We start from the raw sequence: 7,325 nt of genomic DNA on the forward strand, positions 1-7,325 counted from the left end.
TGATATACTTCTTTGATGATTATAATGTTAAAGTAATTTTCATACTATTGGATTCAAATTACAAGGGAGAAAAACCATGCAAAATCATTACTATATACATAAGAAAGTGAATGCATACTGTACATCGTTTTGATCGGGGGGAGGGGGATGTTCATATTTGGGTATTTGTTTAGTTTACAAATACATTTCATATGATCGATTACTACACTAACTAGAAACTATTTGTGAGTTCACCATTTGTTTTCCTTTTAGAAGTGTGATGACTGATGATGTATGAGGGGTTTTCCTTTAATTTTCTCATTGAACAACTTTTAATGTTTTAGCATTCGACAAATCTTCTATGTTACCTTGTATTGTCTGGTCATCTTATATACATAGTGCTTTTGAATGTATTGGCAGTTCCTTTCTCATCATTAACTTCTCTCTTTTATCTATACTCTGTATCGTTTAAAGGACCGTCTTTCTATATAAGACCAATCAATCCTTAAGAGGAGATTTGACTTGTTCTATGCAAAACCAAAGTTACTAGTTTGTAATTAATGGTGAAATTGTATCTCTCTTTCTCGATTAACCCAACTTTACTACTAATATGAATTTTCTATAGTTCACGATTATCATATTCATATACAAAGAAATTCGAGTATCTATAATAATTTTGACCATTTATATATGCTAGATTTCTTGTTCCGTGGGTAAACAGTCTCCTGAATCTTTTGTAGTGAAGTTTCATATATAAAGCGATGGAAAATGTCTTAAAAGGTTAACATTTCCCCTATCAATACAATTAAAAAAAATTGACGTAAGATACTTTGATGCTTTTTTTCGTTGGCTGTGGATATGAGTTATCATCATACAACTTGGTCTTCGTTCGGTGTATGATTTGATGTGAATGATAACAACACTTGGCCACTGACAAATAATCGATCGACAAAGAGAGGTGACTCTATCGTAATTCCTCTTCTTCTTCTTTTTTTTTGTCCCAAATTGTAAATCATCATGTAAGACCAAAAAAAATCTTAAAATTCTATAAACCACTCAATTTACTAGTTAAATTTCAGGTTCACAGTATAGTTGTGTAAAAGAAGAAAATATGAAAGCTGCCGAGTGGCCCAAATTACATTTTTACAACCTTCACACGTTTTGGTGACATTAAAGTTTGAAATTCATCAGGTCTATCTGGACACAATAGAAACTTTCAAGTCTGGTAGACTGGTACTCAGGATTCAGGAATTAGCATAAAAATATAGGGTCTTAGTTGAAAATCTTACGCTTATGTCTCCAGCCTTATAATTAATATGAAGCATTTGAGTAGACATTAGAAACATGTGTAGTGTTCATATTCAGACAAACCGGGAAGATATTAGAAAACCAGAACGAACATACATATCACTTATATACTAAATCACAAGTCACTTGATCAATCAGATTTTGACATTTGAAAAATATTTTTGAAAAATCAGAAAACAATTAATTCAAGAACAAAAGATATTTCGATCCCAAATTTTCAGCAATTTTTTACGTCCATGTTCCTGATCACGATCTCTAACTGTCTGTTTTCTTATATGATTTTTTATCTACAAATTTATGCTCTGTTTTTTCTTTGGTTTTTATCAATTTTCTTCATTATCAAGGAAGCAAAACAAAAGATCTTTCCATCTCTCATAAATTTCAATTTTGATCTCAATTCCTTCATATCTACATATTTTTTCTGCGCTAATTTGAAAACTTTTATTATTCATAGCCAGGATTAATACTTAAAGTTCAGCATAGACAAGTTTTTAGATTGATATGGATTGTGGCGGTGAGTTTAAAATCACGCCGGAAAAGATTGACACTGGTACAGTGATATTGGAGAGATTTGGAGAACAAGAATGGTGGTGGTGTGTAATACATTCATATGAAACCTTTTCGAAAAAGACGGAGTAAAAAATTTAGCATAAACATTTGTATTGTTTAGTTTTGACCTCTGCAACATTTATTGGATCTGCGAAGAGTCCAGTCCAATGTTAACAGACTAAACTATTGAACTATGCAGGGACGTTGATAGCATGGCTCTTCTGAAATATAGTGGCAGTAACTTAACCGTAGCTTTGATCAAAGGACCAGGTTATTTTTACCCAATGATCAAATTTTGTTATGTCCACTAATCATGTTCCCTCATCTGATTTTGATGCAATCAGGTCCCACTATATGGTTTATGTCAATCATCTACTTCATTTTTGGGGTTCTTGGGGCTTACATCTTCTGGTATCGTCCTCTTTACCAAGCTATGGACATGATACATGAGTCAATGATACAATGTATACACGTTATATGGAGAGCTGATAGTGCCCTGAAGTTTTACGGGGTAAGATATTGTATCCTCATTGGTAGATATCCTCTGCATCAGAGTTCTTTTACGAAGCCATGATGTTTACACTGTCATGCACTTTTGTTTGGTTTCCTTCAGATTGATATTTATTTATTTCTGTTCTGGCAATGATAAATGAAAGTTATGATGATACCATACTATAATTACTATAATACTTCTTGTGATTTATGTTTAAATGCTATCTGAATAGCAAAAACACACCGTAAGTTGATGAGATCATTTTCTTTTCCCCTACGAAGTAGGGGTAGAATACTCGTTAACACGAATCTGAAAACCAGCAACCGGACAAGAATAATTTCCTTTCTTGTCTAATGTTATTTTACTCTTCCGATTTTCGGGATAAGGTGATGTTACTCATACAATATTCATAAATTCCCACATATTTTTTTAGGATTAAGCTTAAACAATATAGTTAATAACTTGATATGACTATATTAGTATAGTTGAGGAGTAACATTTATTGTAGCTCCGTGTCTCAAGTTTACTCTTATTGTTGATTTTACATGACATTATAGGGTGGATGTAAATATTTAATGGCTAACCTGCAGTACGTATCTTTTTTTGACTAATAACCTGCAGTGTATTTACTGCAGCATTAGAAAACGTATATGTAGAACTTAGACGCAAAGACTAGCCCAAGCTTTTTCGACCATTTTAAATATATCTTTTTTTCTATACGTCTTCAAAATACAAATACTATAGAGTAAAATGGTTAATACAATTTTGTTGAACAGATGAACATATAAATATTTTTTACATACATAGGGTCATATACTTTATTCAGCAATCGATGAAGATATAATCCTTTATTATTGTATCTACATCTTGATAAGTTACAAAAAAAAAGTATATACATCTTGATTAATATAAACTATTGTTACCATAAAGTGCTTTGATATGATAAGGCAGCAGCATATATAAAACAAAAGCTTACTTAAATATACAAAATTTTAGGAGAATTAACAAGAACCATACAAATATTTTTTTATTACTGCTATTTTTTAAATACCAAGCGTGTCCATTTTTTACGTTATGAGAAAAAACATATTTACAGGAATGCCATTACTTTTCGCTGCCACATAAGCAAAAACTCGGCGCCACGTAGGAATTATGTTACGTGTTTTCATTAAGCCAGTTGAGTTCGCTACATAAGTCGTTACGGTTGATTTATATCTACATGTCGGCTGAATAAACAAACGCGGCTGAGTTAAGAGGAAAAGGCTGACTTAAGAACATAAGTCAGCCGGACGGTACGGCTGAATTACAAAAATGTGGCTGATTTATGAGATAAAAGCTGACTTACAGACAAATGTTACGGCTGACTTATACATCGGCGGTTTGTTTTCTGGAAAATTTGGCTGAGTTGTAACTAAGAGACGGCTGAGTTATGTTTCCCCGGCTGAGTTAATGAATATCGACTAGCTGAGTTATATAATTTATGAATGACTTATGGGAGGTTGTTACGGCTGAGTTATAGTTAATCAGCCGTAACTGGATGGATTAATAGTAAACTCAGCTTAATTACAGCTGACTTATTAGCGAAAGATTAATTACTAGAATATCATTCGTTTGACGGCTGATCTATGTGACGATAAGGCTGATTTATCGTTTTTCATCCTAATTACGGCTGATTAAGGATCAAAAGATTAATTACTGAAATATTTCCATGGTTCAGCTGACTTACATTGTAAATGAGAGCTGATTTACGGAGGCTGAGTTATATATTTGTTTGTCGGCTGATTAATCGATTTTCCATGTCATCTGCCATGTCATCAACTCAGATTTGCCATGTCATTGCTAAGGAACTACTTTACAACTACGTTTGTCTGTCTGTTCATCTTTTTTCTTCATCTTCTTTATCTATCTATATATCTATCTTCTTCATCTTATTCTTCATATTTCTCTGAGATCTTATGGATCCGGTAATTATTGTTTATGGTAACTGGATTAAGAAAAACAGATATGTATTCAACGCCGACAGTAGAGAGTGTAGAGTTCTGCATTTAAATGAGAAAACAAAACATGAAGAATTTGCAAAGTCTGTACTCGATGATTACAGATTGAATGAATTGAGAACAACAAATTGAATTCGCAACAACAAATATGTATTCAACGAACGACACTCCACCAGTTTACGGAGAATAAGGATGACGAAATGAATCGGAATGACAGAGCAAGAGAGACGATGAAAAGAATTGGGTTTTAATGTTTTGTATTACGACTGGGTTATGGGTTTTAATGTTTTACATTACGACTGAGTTATATAAACATGTTACGATCATATTGGGTTTTCTTGATTAGTATAACGGTTGCAGTATGGATTTTAATGTTTTCGTATTACGACTGAGTTATCGTTAATTTCTGCCTTATTTAACTTTTTAAACTCCTCGTGATTATCGTCTCCATGTTATAAATGACCTCGATATTAGTTCTGAGCCGTCAAATCAAAAAAGACGAAACGTCCCATTATTATAAGGCGTTTAATATTATAAAAAAGGATTACTGTGAATGTTAAATCAATTTTAAAATACTAAAGTATCGTCTCGATGTTATAAAAGCCTCGATATTAGTTCTGAGCCGTATTTTCCACACTCAACCGTCCCAAAGTATCAATCCTAAATCTCGATGGGTCATGATAAAACCCAAAATATTAACGGCCGAGTTATGTTAATATTAATGGCTGAGTTATATTATGAGTTAAATAATAAAGTATTACTGTCTCGATCTCTACGAAGGCGTCAATGTTATATTAACCAACATGGCTGAGTTATGTCAAATATCATTGCTTAGTTATATGAACGTTACATTAATGGATTATTTCCCGATACTTGAATTGCCTGAAGAGATTCAGGCGTTAGTGGTTGAACGTGTGGCTGGTAACTCCTTCACAGATCTCTATGGCCTAAGAGCATCGTGCAATACGATGAAGGCGTTAGCAGAGCGTAGCAGGGTAAACCATTTTTACGATGTGTTATCCGTTTCCAGGAGACTCAATATGCCTCCTGAGTTTTTTTAAAACTTGCTACGCAGAGAGAAATCAAGCACACTTTATATGAAGGATGTACAGTTTTTCTTCACATTTAACCTTCAGGAAGAAGGACTTGCTTTCGTGAAGCTTGCAGCAGATGAATGATATGAGCGTGCTGTGTATACATACGCAATGACTAGAAAAATATTTTGGGGGTGATGAGGAGTATTTTGCTCGTTTTACGAGGGAATCAGTTTTCAGGATCGGGAAACTAGTTCGATCTAAAAAATGGGCATGGGGTTTGTCGCACAGTGACGAGTTTCTGGCAAAGAGGGACGAATTCATTTCAACCGTTGTTCCTTCGTTCTATAGTTGCCAATGTGTTCCTGTTTTGGAGCGAGACTGGGTCTTGTGGTACATTAAAAACAGTAAGGGTGACAAAATGTGTAACCGATGTTTCTGTATCAAAGAGTTGGGGCTCTTCTTCCGTGAGTTTGAACCGATGAGCGTGATTATGGACACAAGGGAGTGGTGAAGATGTATTCTATCAAAATCTTTTCTCTTTTTACAGTGGGAGTTATGATGGTTGCAGTTTGGAGAAGGAACAAGAGGACAATGAGAATGACTGTTCTAGTAATGTCAAAGGAGAAAAACATGAGTAGTCGGAGAAGATGAAATATGCGAAGAAAACGAAGAAAACGAAGAAGATGATGAATTTGAAAGCCGATTTGATATGTTCGACGATTCAGACGGTGCATCATCTGAAGATGATAACTTCAACTCATACGGTGAGTCTCCTACAGATGAAGAACACTACCTCCCAAGAAGAGATATCAGAACTTCTCAATGAGCGGATCTAAAAGGAATCTGGAGGTTCTAAGTTTGGAGATGTCGTCGATAGACATTGCGGTAGGTCAACGATACGATAGTAAAGACGATTTGGAGAGACTACTGAAACTTCTTACAGTGAGGTATAAATTTGATTTTGATGTAGAAACATCAACCCCTACATCAATTACGACTGCATTACTGTTTTATCACGGCTGGTTTATTGTGCATTAAACACTTCAAAAAAGAGGTTCATTTACGTGCATTGCAAAACGTTCAGATTTCTTAGTTTACGTGCAGACATGTAAAACGTCAATTACAAACGAACTGAGGGAGTAATAATTAGCCTCGATATTTTCATTTCGTTGGCTGAGTTTAAGTAATAATTACCCTCGATATTTTAAACACGCGCCACCATTAATCGACAACTCAGTCCAATCAAGCAAGTGAAACGTCCCATTAATAATGAAAATGGGTGAGTGATAATCTTCGTTATGGTATAAACAATGATGAGTTAGCTGAGTTACTTTACACTTTACGGCTGAGTTACTTTATACATTACGGCTGCACGGCTGAGTTACTTTACACTTTACAACTTAGTTACTTTATACATAACGGCTGAGTTTCTAAACAATGTTATCATTTGTTTGCTTCACAGCTGAGTTTGTAAACAATGTTATCATTTGTTTGCTTCATGGCTGAGATACTTTAATACGTTAAGTCTGAGTTACATAAAACATAGACTTACTTACAAAACATTACTAAACAAAGTAGTAGTAGTAGCAAAGTAACGACATTCCAACCCCACAAACAAACACATTCCTCAAACAACGACTCTGACTCATACATTCTTCTCCTTTTCCCTCAGATGCCGTCTTCATTACTTCAATCTCTTTCTCCAACCGAGCAGCGCTAAGTCTGAATTCAGAGATGTCTTTGTTCATGCCACTTATCAGTGACTTAATATCCTCAACCTCTTCAACCAAACACTCATCCGCCCATTTGAATAAATGTCTATGTTTTCGCAATATAACCAGATCTAAGTACTACGTTACAGAACATGCGAAATAAGAACCAAAACGAACCTTATTATATCCTTTTCACAGCAATAATACAATATCCAGATGTAGAAATGTAACAGGGTTCACCACACCAACA

The sequence above is a fragment of the Brassica oleracea genome, chromosome C7 (assembly GCF_000695525.1).
Source record: "Brassica oleracea var. oleracea cultivar TO1000 chromosome C7, BOL, whole genome shotgun sequence".
Taxonomy (NCBI): Eukaryota; Viridiplantae; Streptophyta; class Magnoliopsida; order Brassicales; family Brassicaceae; genus Brassica; species Brassica oleracea.